At 38.6% G+C, this 14,394-nt stretch overlaps 2 protein-coding genes across 26 annotated transcripts in view; one reads left to right on the top strand and one right to left on the bottom strand.

Moving 5' to 3' along the window:
- Positions 1 to 236, bottom strand: part of MARCHF7 (membrane associated ring-CH-type finger 7) — a 53,044-nt gene extending 52,808 nt beyond the window's left edge. For 3 of the 7 annotated variants that reach the window (XM_037140438.2, XM_037140439.2, XM_053655156.1), the window contains exon 1: positions 79 to 187. The gene's annotated coding sequence lies outside the window, so the exon portion shown is untranslated. Of the gene's footprint in view, positions 1 to 78 lie in introns of all 7 variants that reach the window. The other 4 variants (XM_053655153.1, XM_053655154.1, XM_037140437.2 and 1 more) reach the window with 3 other exon arrangements.
- A 66-nt stretch (positions 237 to 302) lies between these two features.
- The window catches only part of BAZ2B (bromodomain adjacent to zinc finger domain 2B), a 372,986-nt gene continuing 358,894 nt past the window's right edge, over positions 303 to 14,394 (top strand). For 16 of the 19 annotated variants that reach the window (XM_053655132.1, XM_053655147.1, XM_053655146.1 and 13 more), the window contains exons 1-3: positions 304 to 421; positions 2,133 to 2,296; positions 2,648 to 2,699. The gene's annotated coding sequence lies outside the window, so the exon portion shown is untranslated. Of the gene's footprint in view, positions 422 to 2,132; positions 2,297 to 2,647; positions 2,700 to 14,394 lie in introns of all 19 variants that reach the window. The other 3 variants (XM_053655131.1, XM_053655133.1, XM_053655152.1) reach the window with 2 other exon arrangements.

The following is a 14,394-nucleotide window of genomic DNA, read 5'->3' as shown; positions in this document are numbered from 1 at the left end:
GTTCTCTCCCCTCCCCCACCCGCGGCCTCAGCTAGAACCACCTCCCCTAGAAGAAGCCCGAGCTCCGCAGCTTATTACCTCTGCTCCGGAGCTGGCACTGAATAAGGTGTGTTTCGCTAATGACCACACCACCGCCTTCCTCCTTAGAACTCTCGGACTTGGAGAGAGAGGAGTCAGCTGCGAAGGACAATGGCGCCCGCCCCTCTCCCTGATCCGGCACTGAACTAGCTGCCACCGTTAAATGCCCCTCCCTTCTCCTCCTCCTCCGAGGTCCCGGACTTCGCCGGCATCTCGCGAGAGTGGCGGCGCTGTGGGGATCTGAGAGCTACCGGCAGACTCGACTACCCCACCGCGGGGTGGTGCTCTGACTGCGGCAACCGTTGACGGGTTGGCCCGGAGGAGGCAGCGAGAGACGCCACTGGTAAGCGGCTGCGTCTGGTTATCTGAAGGGCTGGCGCGGCTGGGCCAGCAAATGTGGGGGCGTCTGGAGCCACGCACTGTAGGCCCGGCCCTAGCTGGCACCCCCTTGCCTAGGCGGCCAGGGGCTCTGATCCAGCCCTGCGGCTCTCCGGTACCCAAGTCTTGGCTATAGGCTTTTACCGCCTTCTGTAAACCTGGAGGGCCCTACTTGAAATACCGTCAAGCCTTTCTTTCTTGCTCTCGGATAGTGGCGCAGGGAATGTTTAGCAAGGACTTGAGTCAAGCACAACCTTCTCCAACCTCCCAGTCTCCCACTCCCTGCCCTCCCTTTTTAATGTCTGTGACCCCTCCCCTTTTTGGGGTGGGAGCAGATCTGGACTATATGGGTTTTTCGTTAATTCAGTTTTGGTGATGGTGTACTTTTTCAGTCCATGTTTCTCTACATAGTGATACTAATATTTGATAGTGTAGTGACAGACTTTGCAGTAAAAATTTCATCCATTTAGAAAGAGGAAGGAAAATTGTCAGGCGAATGGTCTCATGAGTTTTTTTTAATCGTAGGATGAGATTAGACGAAACTTTAAAAAAACTAAGTAGTAAACTAAGATGTAAATGAATAGTAATACAAAGGAAGTAAGTTAAAGGAAAAGCCACAATTTATGTGGACTTGATAATATTGTGGATTTACGTGATACATGGGTTTTGAATAATTTTTAAAAATATTTATTTATTTTTAGAGAGATGGAAAGGGAGGGAGAGAAACATGGATGTGTATGAGAAATACATGGGCTTCTTGCCTCTCACACATCCCCACGTCCCTATCCAGGGACCTGGCCTGCAACCCAGGCATGTGCCATGACTGGAAATGGAACCAGCGACCCTTTGGTTCAGAAACAGGCGCTCAATCCACTGAGCCACACCAGCTGGCCAGGGCAGGTTTTGAGTAATTTATCAAACAAAAGTTCTTTGCCAGTAAACATATTGAAACTTAAAGATATGCTGACAACACTTGATTTTTAAAGTGACCAATGTCATTAGGTTGTTTTAAGTAAGTCATTGAATTCAAATAATTCTGATAAATGAAGTGTGAGGTTTATATGTATTTCTTTGTCCTTTCATTGGAAGAGAATGCACTATTACTGTCATCCCCATTTTTCTCTGCCTTGGAGGCTAAGAGACTATCCATGCTTCACTATTGTATATTGTAAAATATTACAAAGGTTAAAAATTTAAAGTTGAATTATTATTATTTAAAGTTGGCACATAAATGGCAGTCTAACTTTTTAGGATGTGAGTTGAAGATTAAGCATGTGGTATAGGATAAAGGAAACACAGTTTACTTTTGAGGAAATCATTTTGCCCTTTTTAGAAAATTGATTTTTTCCCCAAACTGAGTATACCTGTAGTTATGTGGTTATGGATATACACACCCAGAAACACTGGACTACGTGAGTTCACATCCAAGCCTTGCCTCTTACTACCTTTGTTATCTTAAATAAGTTCATAACCTTGCTAAGCCTGGGTTTCCTGTAAAATTAGGTCTAATAACAATACCGATACCCCATAAGGTTCTCAAAGAGATTAGAGATAATACATCAGTTCCTGAAATAGTAAGCATTTGATGATTGTTAGCTCTTACATTCAATATCAAAACCACGGCAAATACTGCCTTTCTGGGATTAGATATTACATAGTTTTTTTCAACTTCTCAGGTATATTATATGCTAAGAGGAATGACTGCACCATTTTCCTGAGCTATGGCAGTCAAATCTGGTATCAGTCACTTCTCTGAAGAACCCCAAAACCTGGCAAGGATGATTCAGATTTTGGCAGATTATGGCTTTATCCCCATCCAACATTGAAGTTACCGTCAGAGGTGAGTGTGGCACCAATTTTCTAAGCTAAACACCCTTTTCAGACTCATTTCTTATTGATACTAGTAAATAGATAAAGACCACTGATAAGCAGGTTTTATTCTTTAAGAATGGTTGTTATTTTTTTATGTACTTTCTCTGATTTGAATTTCCAGGAAATTATCATTATCAATAAATAACTGAGGTTTTCCTATGTTAAACACAATTTTATGGGAATTCTGTGTATAAATAGGTATGCTAGAGACTATATTTTCTGAACTAAAAATCAGAACAAAATGATTTGACAGGCAAAATATTTGAAATTAGAACTGTTCTGACCAACTCAGATTCCATGGTTGCCTTTTTTTATGTAGCATTTCCTTACCGGGCCTTCCTTTGCTGACTTTCTCTTTAAGACACCTTTTGGTAAGTAAATGTTTGTTTACCATTTGCCCACATGATCACATTAATTTACCTTTTAACTTGGCTTCTTCTCTGAATTAGGGCCTTACTACTATTTATTTATTCCATTTCTACTTTATAAATTTACCATTTGTTCATGGTCATTACAGCCCTTTACTTTTTTATAAAACTATTTATTTCTTCAGCTATCTGTTAAAGTTCTCTTTTTTATATTAAATTTCAAATTTCCTGTTTTCCCCACTTTTTATCATACCTCATCCTAACCTAAGAATCCTCTCTATAGCAAGGGCAGTCTTATAGACATCCTTTACTTTGTATAATGGTGTGATCTTGAAAAGGTGTGGTTATATTTGCTTTTTGTAAATCAAATCTTTTTTTAATGTAGACTATTAAACATTTGAGGAACAGGAGGTAATACTAGGGATATGAGAGTGCTTACAGGCAGTCCTTCAGTTGAAAACAAAGGATGCCAATTTCTTCTCAAATGGGAATCTCATTCATACCTGGAGAAAGGAAACTTTATGGCATCATCCAACTTAAGGATCAATATTTAGTTATAGGTAACTTTAAATGTGTAGTATTTATTATTACTTAATAATAGTCTATAGAGGACTCTTTCTTCTAAGAAATATTATTAAAGGTCCTTTGCTTTAAATCTTCGTTGTAAAGAATCCCTTTGATGTAAACAATCACTAAACCCCTGATTTAGTGAATTTAAATTTCCCATTATCAAATTTAATTGAAAGGTACCACATTCAATAGGTGAATATTTAAGGCATTCTGTTGCTTGACTTCTGCTTAATTAGCAGCAAAACGTTCAATTCCCAAAGCCAACAGATAAAATAATACAAGTAAAGAGCATACCACCATGAAATCCTCTCTGAGAAGCTCCTTACACTTAAGCTTATGGTCTGTATATCACTGATTCTAGGAAGGTCATTCCTGCTTACATAAGTGCTCCAGAATATCTGCCCCCATCAGGAATAATTCCCAATTAATGGATCAGCCTGAATCCATATGTACGTGAAGCATCTTTCACACTGCCTGAAACACAGAGAGTGTTTCATAAAAGCAACTTTATTTTGTTATTGTTGATACTAAGGGTTTGAAAATTATGGCACATAGGCCAAATCTGACCCACCGCCTGTTATTGTAAATAGCTTTATTAGAATGTAGCTAGTCACATTAGTTTATGTATCACCTATGCACAGATTCTACAGAGAAACTAAGCCAATAGTATACAATATCTCTCCATCTATCTATCTATCTATCTATCTATCTATCTACCTACCTACCTACCTACCAACCTAACTATCTAATCTAGTGTCTCTAGTTGGCTCACAGGGTTGTGGGGACTGTCATGTTTGAAATAATGTAGGTCAGAACTGAAGGTGGGAAACTCAAGAGTTGATGTTGCAGTCATGAGGGAGAATTTCTTAACTAGGAAAGGTGTTTTTGTTATTTTCAAGGCTGATTGGATGAGATTCATCATATTTTCAAGTCAACACATTATAAATATGAACCACATTTACAAACTATCTTCATTGCAGTGCCTAAATCAGTGTTTGATTAAATAACTTGATACTCTAGACTCACCATGTTAACACAAAATAAACCATCAAAGTCTGTGAGTGGTTTCACCTTATAACTGCAGAGTTGAGTAGTCATGATATCACACAATATGGGCCCAAAAAGCCTAACATATTTATGATTTGGTTCATTACAGAAAGTTTACTGGCCACCAGAGTAACCTGTAAAACCAGATTGAACTGACCTCTGTTCCTTTAATATAGTCATGCAAATTCACACACAACTTTAGAGTGATAATGATCGAGGACTATGTTTGGCCTCCAGTCACTTCAGACTACATTTTATGTGAGTGGAAGCAGAAGAGCATCCAAATACTGATAAATTTTTTGGTTATTTCTTTTGGCAAGTTTGATTGCATCCCCATTTTTATCTTAAATATTTTTCATGTTCATTCCTGACTGGGAGGCTTAGAGGATTGGGCATCACCCTGCAAACTGAAAGGTCACCAGTTTGATTCTTGTCAGGGCACACGCTTGGGTTGCAAGACGGTCCCCATCTGGGGGTGTACAATGGGCAGCCCATTGATGTTTCTCTCATACACAGATGTTTCTCTCCCTTTCTTTCTCCTTCCCTTCCTCCCTCTCTAAAAATAAATAAAAATAAAATCTTTAAAAAAAGTTTATGTCCACATGTGCACAATTTTATAAGAATGTATATCCATTATACCCTATAATGGATTATAGGGTATAACCCTATATAACCCTCCATAGGGTATAACCCCTATTATAACCCTCCATTATATCCTACATAGTAGCTACTTTAGTATATAGTCCTATCACTTTTTTTGGCTTTATCCCCTCCTATTTTTTTCTTCATTAATTTGGCTCTCCCATCTTTATTTACTACTCTACAACATTCTTGCAAAGTTAGTGAGCATCCTGCTGCTTTCTTTTCTTCATGGTCATACATTCTTTTAATTTTTTTAAATATGTTTTATTGATTATGCCATTACAGTTGTCCCATTTCCCCCCTTCATTCCCCTCCACCCTGCACACCCACTGTCCCCATTCCCCCTTGTCGATGTGTCACAGATTCTTTAGATTCTATATTTCCCGTACTATTCTTGCCCTCCCTCCTGTCTATTTTCTATCTATTGTCTATGCTACTTATTCTCTTTACCTTCTCCCCCCTTTTCCTCCTCCAAATCCCCTGTTGCTAACCCTCCATGTGGTCTCCATTTCTATGGTTCTGCTCCTGATCTAGCTGTCCTCGTACTTTGCTTTTGTTTTAGGTGTGGTTGTTAATAACTGTAAGTTTGCTGTCCTTTCACTGTTCATCTTTTTAATCTTCTTTTTCTTAGATAAGTCCTTTTAACATTTCAAATAATAAGGGCTTGGTGATGATGAACTTGAACTTGACATTATATGAGAAGCGCTGTATCTCCCTTTCCAGTCTAAATGAAAGCTTTGCTGGATGTAGGTCTTTGGATTTCATGACTTGGAATACTTCTTTCCAGCCCCTTCTTGCCTGTAAGGCCTCTTTTGAGAAATCAGCTAACAGTCTGATGGGAATTCCTTTGTAGGTGACTGTCCCCTTGTCTCTTGCTGCTTCTAGGATTCTCTCCTTCATTTTAATCTTGGCTAATGTAATGATGATGTGCCTTGGTGTGTTCCTTCTTGGGTCCAACTTCTTTGGGACTCTCTGAGCTTTCTGGATTTCCTGGAAATCTATTGCCTTTGCCAGATTGGGGAAGTTCTCCTTTATTATTTGTTCAAATAAGTTTTCCACTTGTTGCTATTCCTCTTCTTCTTCTGGTACCCCTATAAGTCGGATGTTGGAACGTTTAAAGATGTCTAGGAGGTTCCTAAGCCTTTCCTCATGTTTTTGAATTCTTGTTTCTTCATTCTTTGCTGTTTGGTCATTTTTTTCTTCCTTCTGGTCCACTTCCTTGATATGAGTCCCAGTTCCCTTCCCATCACTATTGTGTGTTTTGCTTCATTTCATTTAGTGAAGCCTTCATTTTTCATCTAATTTGTAACTAAAATCAACCAGTTCTGTGAACATCCTGATCACCAGTTTTTGAAATGTTCATCAGATAGGTTGGCTATCTCTTGGTTGCTTAGAAGTACTGGCTCTGGAGCTTTGAGCTGTTCTTCTTGAGCCATAATGTTTTGGTCTGTTTGCGCTTATTACATATGAGATGCTGAGCCTTAGGTGTTCACCAGGGCAGGGCAACCCAGGTTGCTGGGCTGTGACACTATATGTGGGAGCGGGGTCAGAGAGGGGCGATGGGTTTTTTTCTGCTCGCTGTTGGATTTTGGTCCCCTCTGCTGCTTCCCACAAGCAAATTGGGCCCTTCTGGTGCTGGTTCCCAGATGTGTGGGCTTGTGCACCCTCCATAACCCTGTGGGTGTCTCCAACAAATGCTCTGTGAGTTTGGGAGTGAGTTTGGGAGCCTCTCCTGGCACCTTGACCCCCGAAAGTTTTTCCAATTGGTGCTTTTTGGCTTTATTTCCCCTTGCTGGAGTCCTGGGTTGTATGGTCTGTCTCACTGCTTGTTTTTTTGCCTGGTTTATCTGCACATGAATGTGTGACTGTGGTCAGCCACCCGCCTTGCACTCTCACTGGGTCTGCCTGTTGCCACCCCATGCCTGGGATCTGCCAACCACCGCCTGTGCACCTGAGTCAGTTTGTCCACTTTTTCCTGGGCAACCCCCTTCCGCCAGCTGCTGACTCTGCCCCTCTTACTGGTCTGGATAAATGGTTTGTTGTTGTTGGACTTTGGTGCAGTTTAATTTTCTCTCTGTTTTGGTTGTGTTCTGGTTTTTAAATATTTGTTGTTTATAAACATTGTTTCCACCTATGCCTCCATCTTGGCTGGAACTCACATTCTTAAAAGAATAGTTATATCACATACGCACATATAGAAATTCTTATATATGTAGGGTTTTTTTTTACCATTTAATAAAACAGCATCAAATTTCAATGTGAATGTTCATATTTTTTCAATTGAAAGTACCTCTTTAAAGGCCTGTTTACCCATATATTGGTTGATTATCCTTTCCTTTTTCTTTTTTAAAATTGATTTTAGAGAGAGAGAGGAAGTGGGGTGGGGAAAGGTATAGGGAACCAGTCTGCGTGGCAGTGGCAATTACAGCCTAGCTCCTAACTTGGAAAACTGGCGGGAGTGAGGTGGCACACAGGAACCTGGCCCACAGATCAGTTTTTCCTGTGGGGAATCAGGCCTGCATTGTACCTAGGCTGCTTTGAGGTTTGCCTTTTGCTAAAACTCCCATACCCTGAATTGAGGTAGCAAATGTTTACTGCATATTTTTAAAGTAACTACCTTAAATCTATGCTAAACCTCCCAAGTATAAGTGTAACCAGTTCAACCATTTTTCCCCTTACATTTGTAAACATCCTTTTCTTTATAGTGATTAGCAACATCCTCTCCTTTGTTATTTGTAAAAGGTAATCACTAAAGTGAACCTGTGCATAGTAAATGAGGACCATCCTCGATGTAATGTACCCAGAAAAGCAATAAAAGCCTGTCCAGGCAGGGGTGGGAGTGCCCTCTCTCTCACTTAGAGAGCAGCTGTGCTATTCTGTTTCTCTACAGGACTTCTGTAGTCCGTGTGACTTTGTTCATCACAGCCATAACACACTGACCCCGCTGGCCAAAGCCTGCATCAGGGAGACACTGATTTGTTCTACTTACTTATGCATTCACTGGTTGCTTCTTGTATGTGCTCTGACTGGAGACTGAACCCACAACCTTGGTGTATCCAGGCGATGCTCTAACCAACTGAGCTACCTGGCCAGGACCAAGTACCCTTTCTTTTCAATTTGTAATAGATATTACTATTCCTGTCTTCACAGTTTTTCAACTCTATCATCTTTCTGCTGACTTGCCATTTAATATCGCTTGATATAAATACATTCATATAGTAAAATGTGTCTATGATTTCTTTTATAAGTTTTGGGTTTCTTGCTTAGCTCAAAAAGTCTTACCTATCCATTGACTGTATCATGTAGTGGCCTAGATATTTTAGATTACTTTTAATTCAACTCAAATTAATTCTTTTATTTGGAATGTAATAGGATCCAATTTGTTTTCTTCTTAATCCATACTCAGTTGTGACAGTAAAATTTCTTAAATAATTTGCTATTTGTGATTAGAAAAGCTACCTTTGTCATGTATTGCACTTTCACATTTATACTGGATTTATTTATGGATTTTTTATCTTGAAAACTAAACTATTCAAAACTATAAACTATGCAGAAAACTGAATATTATTTAGCTGTCTTTTGAATCTTATTCATGTACTATTAACACTATTTTGCATTTCTGTCACCTACTTATTCAATTATAGTAATGGTAATTATCCTCCAGGATCAACAAAACACTTTACTGGCTTTGCATTATACACTGCATGTTACACTATCAGCCTGCTAAGACAGAGCTTAATTTCCTTTTTCTATTATCGTTGTTTTCTTTTCTCAGAAGTTTGCTACAGCTATTGAATATACTTCAGTTATTTAAAAACACAGCATCAAAACTTTGTATAATAATTAAACAAAATTATACACATACACATACTACTTAGTTTCTTAAATAACCCTGTTCATTATTGGAAGGTCCAGTGTAAGTTTTTTTACCATGGAAACTTAGTCACTCTTGATAGCAAGTTGGCCATTTCTACAATGGACAATACAGAAGGAATCCTCCATTTTCCCAATTATGTCATCATATATGGTGTGAGAATGGTGATATACTTTAAATATTTCACTTATGTTTAATGTTTGTAAATATTAGCACTAGCTAATAGTTGATTTTGATGGGGTTTGAATATTGGTCCCTGCCAAGCTAAGAACTTTGCACTTCAAAATTTCTTGTTTTAATTTAGATGTAGTGGGTATTAATTCAATACATTTTTTTGTTGTTATTTGTATACAGTTAATTGTGCTTCAATTTGTGGAAGGTTTTTCTCAGAAAGTTGATTACTTCATTGTTTTCAAGTCCATTTATAAAGGTATTTTTTAATCTTATGAACTTTACCTCAAATAATAACTTGAATTGATAGTTTTTAACATAGTTAGATATTAGGGTCCTAAGATATGAGTGAAAATACAATATATAGTTTTAATGAATATTTGTTTTTCTCTTATGCCTTTTAACAGTTTTATGAGTATATATTTTTAAATTCTTTTTTTTTCATTTATAGATTTTATTTATTTACTTTTAGAGAGGGGGTAAGGGAGGAAGAAAGAGAGGGAGAGAAACATCAATGAATTGCCTGTGATATGCTCCCCATCCTGGGTCTGAACTCGTAACTTGGGCATGTGCCTCGACCGAGAATCAAACTGGAGACCCTTGGCTTTTCAGGAAGGTGCCCAACTAGTTGAGCTACACCAATCAGGACAGTTTTATAAACATAGTGATATGACTGTTTTGTGTTAGACTTTACTTCCTTGGGCTGATAAACAAATGTTTTCCTAGTACTTCAGTTGTCTACTAGTCATAGTAATACACATTGCTAGAATACTTCTAAAATAGAATTATTTTTGTAAAATTGTGTATCAGGATTGTAATAAGCCTTATACTATTTTTAAAACTGAATAAATACAACATTAATCAAATTACAGCAATAAAAAGTTAATTGCAGCATTGGCCAGGTAGCTATGTTGGTTAGACCATTGTCCTGATATGTCAGGGTTCCAGGTTTGATCTCCAGTCACTGCACGTACATGAAGCAAGCAATGGATGCATAAATATATGGAACAACAAATCAGTGTTTCTCTTTCTTTATCTCTCATTCCCTTCTTTCTCTCACAAAAAAAAATTAAGGAAGTAAGTTGGGTAGATGAAAGCTGTGTACCACAACACTTTGCTTCTGAGTCAGCCAAAATGAGAGAAAAGCAACTCTTAGATGTTGAATAGACATTTTTATTCACGCTATTTAGAAGCCTTTTGTTTTCTTGCTGGCAAAACCACATGTGAAATTTTATTTTTGTTTTATTCACAGCAAACTTGTTCACAGCCTAACTTTGCACTATTCCTCATTTATTTTATTCAGTAAAATAATGTATAGTGGAAAAGAAATGAACAAAATTAATATAAGGTAGATGAAAAAGAAAAATACATTTGAGAAGAATAGAATGTAAAGTGCATTTTTAAAATATAGACCCAAGTAGTAGTAAAAGAACCTTTTCCTTTTTCCATCGTTTAAAAACATATTTTGAATGTAGCTTCTCATCACTTCAAACAAATGAATTAGTAAATTACCTTTATTTTTGAAAAAACAAAATGATACAGATCCTCAGTTCTTAAGAATGGGACCATAAATTTTTGTTAAAAATCCAGTTTCTAGTTCTACATGTAAGGAGCTCAGAAGTCCCCACTCCATCCTAACAATAAGTAAAAAGCTGAACAGACTGAAAAATCAACAACTCTTCTTGGAGCTATAAGAGAGGGGAGGGTACAGGCAAATCAATAACCCTAAGATTGGCAACAGGCAGATTCATGGATTTTCTGCTTATAGGAGCAGACTCAGGAACTGAAACAACCACAGGAAATGGTGCCTGGGTATAAGAAAACCTGAACTGTAATTGATGAATTGCTGGAGACTCAGTGTAGAAAACTCAGAGTTTCAAATTTCAGGGAGACCCAGTCATGCAGGACCACACATTATTGTGAGATTCACCTTTAGGAGCTCCACCATTTTCCTACAGTAAATATCACAGAAAAATCTTATTGGGGACTTCTGGCCAAGATGGGGTTATAGATAGACACACTGTGCCTCCCTGCACAACCAAAAGAAGGACGACAACAACAAATTTAAAAACAAAAGACAACCAGAACTGACAGAAAATCAAGCTGTATGGAAGTCCGACAACCAAGGAGTTAAAGAAGAAACATTCATACAGACCAGTCAGAGGGACAGAGATGGGCAGCTGGGTGGAGAGGACTTGTGGCAGAGGCAGAGGCTGTAGGACCGGGGTGGGCAAAGTGGTGACTTCAGGACTGGGCGGTCCCACATTCACATGCAGATAAACTGGGAGGAACAACTGGGGAGCGAGACAGATCACACAACCCAGGGTTTCAGCATGGGGAAATAAAGCTTCAAAGCCTCTGACTGGAAACACCTGTGGCGGGTGTGGCGGCAGTGGGAGGATCTCCCAGCCTCATAGGAGATTTTGATGTAGAAACCCACAGGGTCCTAGAATGTACACAAGCCCACGCACATGGGAATCAGAATCAGAAGGGCCCAGTTTCCTTGTGGTTAGTAGGGGAAGTGACTTAAAGCCTACTGATAGCAACAGACAGTAGGCTGTTCCCTCTCAACCTGTCTTTCACAGATAGCATCGCAAGGAAGTGATGTGTTGCCCAACCCTGGTGAACACCTAAGGCTCCACCCCTTAGTATGTAACAGGGGCACCAGAACAACAACAAAAAAAGAAAGGAAGGAAGGAAGGAAGGAAGGAAGGAAGGAAGGAAGGAAGGAAGGAAGGAAGAGAAAAAGGCTGAAATGAAAGAAAAGATCAGAGCCCCAGAAAAAATACAACTAAGCAATGAAGAGTTAGCCAGTCTATCAGATGTACAGTTCAAAACACTGGTATCCAGGATACTTATAGAATTGGTTGAATATGGTTGCAAATTAGAGGAAAAAATGAAGGCTATGAAAAGTGGAATAAAGGAAAATGCACAGGGAACCAACAGTGACGGAAAGGAAATCAGGACTCAGATCAACAGTATGGAGCAGAAGGAAGAAAGAAACATTCAACCAGAACAGAATGAAGAAACAAGAATTTGAAAAAGTGAGGAGAGACTTAGGAACCTCCAGGACATCTTTAAATGTTCCAACATCCAAATTATAGGGGTGCCAGAAAGAGAATAGAAAGAGCTAGATATTGAAAACTTATTTGAACAAATAATGAAGGAGAACTTCCTCAGTCTGGTAAAGGAATTAGACTTTCAGGAAGCCCAGAGAGTCCCAAAGAAGTTGGACCTGAGGAGAAACTCACCAAGACACATCATCATTAAGTTATCCAAAATTAAAAATAAAGAGAAATCTTAAAAGCAGCAAGGGAAAAGGAGATAGTTACCTACAAAGGAGTTTCCACAAGACTGTCAGCTGATTTGTCAAAAGAAATCTTACAGGCAAAAAGGGGCTGGAAAAAAAGTATTCCAAGTCATGAAAGTCAAGGACCTCCATCCAGCAAAGCTATCATTTAGAATGGAAAGGCAGATAAAGTGCTTCCCAGATAAGGTCAAGTTAAAGGAGTTCATCATCACCTAGCCCTTATTATATGAAATGTTAAAGGGATTTATCTAAGAAAAAGAAGATAAAAAATATCAACAGTAAAATGACAACAAAAACTCATACCTATTAACAACTGAATCAAACAAAAACAAAAAACAAAGCAAACAACTACAACAGGAACAGAATCACAGAAATGGAGATCACATGGAGGGTTATCAGGAGAGGAATGGGACGGGAAGAGAGGGGGAAAAGGTACAGAGAGTAAGTAGCACAAAGGGTAGGTACAAAATAGACAGGGGGAGGTTAAGAATAGTATAGGAAATGGAGAAGTCAGAGAACTTATATGTATGACCCATAGACATGAACTGAAGGGGGGAAATGGGGATGGGAGGGGGGCATGCAGGGCAGAGGGGAATAAAGGGGGGAAATGAGACAACTGTAATAGCATAATCAATAAAATATATTTTTAAAAATCCCGTTTGATTTCTGGCAGGTGGAGATGGAATGGAACAATTCTGAGTTATATCAGACTGTTCTGTTCTTAACAAATCTTGCCTTCAGGTAAAACTAATTAACCAGAGCCTAACCTGCTGAGGTTTTATCAGAGACTGGGAAGAAGAAATACCCAACTCTAGCCAGCTCTAGCCTTCCATGTAGAAGAAGGGAAATACCCAACTCCAGCCAACTCTAGCCATTTTGTTCCACCTAAGCTGGTAGAAAAAAACCCTGAGAAACTCTTGTGAAGATCATAGTCCAGAGGCATTGACTCACTGAATGACTGAGGCCTGATCATAGGACTGGAACCACAACCCCACCCACCCTCACCTCACCGTATTACTAAAGGCCTATTTATAGCAGTTCGTTTACCTCAGTATATTGTGTCCACATTTTGGGATGTAGACACACCTTAACAAATTTAAAGGAACAAAAATCATACAATGTCTGCTCTCAGACCATAATAGAATTAAAATTGGGTTCCAAATACATCTCCAAATACATGGAGATTAAACAACACACTTCTGAATAACTTAAGGCTTGAAGTGGAAATCTCAGAAGAAATTTAGAAATTTTTTAAACTTAAAATAACACAATTTATCAAAATTTGTGGGGTATATAGCAAAAGCAGTGCTTAGAGAAAAATTTATAGTGTTGCGTACATATGTTAAAGGATAAGAGTTATAAAATCAATGTTTCCAACTTAGGAAACTAGAAAAATGAGAAAAAATCAGACCCCAAGTAAGTAGAAGAAAAGAAACCATACAAATTAAGACAAATCAATGAAATTTGAAACAGAAAAATCATTAAGAGAATATCAATAAAACTAAAAGCTGGCTCTTTGAAAAAATCAATAAAATTGTTAAGTTTCTAGCCAAGGTTAAATAAGAAAAAATAGGACACAATATCAGAAGTGAGAGGATATTACTACAGATTTCATGGAAATTGAAAGGATAATAAAGGAATAACATGGACAACCCTATGCCCACAAAACTTTTTTAAAGAATTTTACAAATAATTTTTTCTCTCTTTTTGAAGATTTTATTTAGAGAGAGGAGAAGGGAGGGCAAAAAAGAGGAAGAAAAACATCAATGTGTGGTTGCCTCTTGCACACTCCCAACTGGGGACCTGGCCCACAACCCAGGCATGTGCCCTGACTAGGAATTGAACCACTGTCGCTTGGGTTCGCAGGCGACTCAATGAGTGCTTGGTTTGAGGCCAGCACTCAATCCACTGAACAACACCATCCAGGCCCTATGCCAACAAATTTGATAACCTAGTTGAAAGGGACCAGTTCTTTTATAAACCCAATATGTCAAAACTCACACACAAAGAAATAGGTTATGTTTATGGGCCTGTGTCTGTGAGAGAGATTGAGTCAATGATTTATAAAGTTCCAAAACAGATAA

This window comes from Artibeus jamaicensis, unplaced genomic scaffold (genome assembly GCF_021234435.1).
Source record: "Artibeus jamaicensis isolate MK-2021 breed Jamaican fruit bat unplaced genomic scaffold, CSHL_Jam_final contig_936, whole genome shotgun sequence".
NCBI classification, from domain to species: Eukaryota; Metazoa; Chordata; class Mammalia; order Chiroptera; family Phyllostomidae; genus Artibeus; species Artibeus jamaicensis.
Note: the sequence above shows the minus strand (reverse complement) of the source record. Positions and strands in the feature narration are given on the sequence as shown.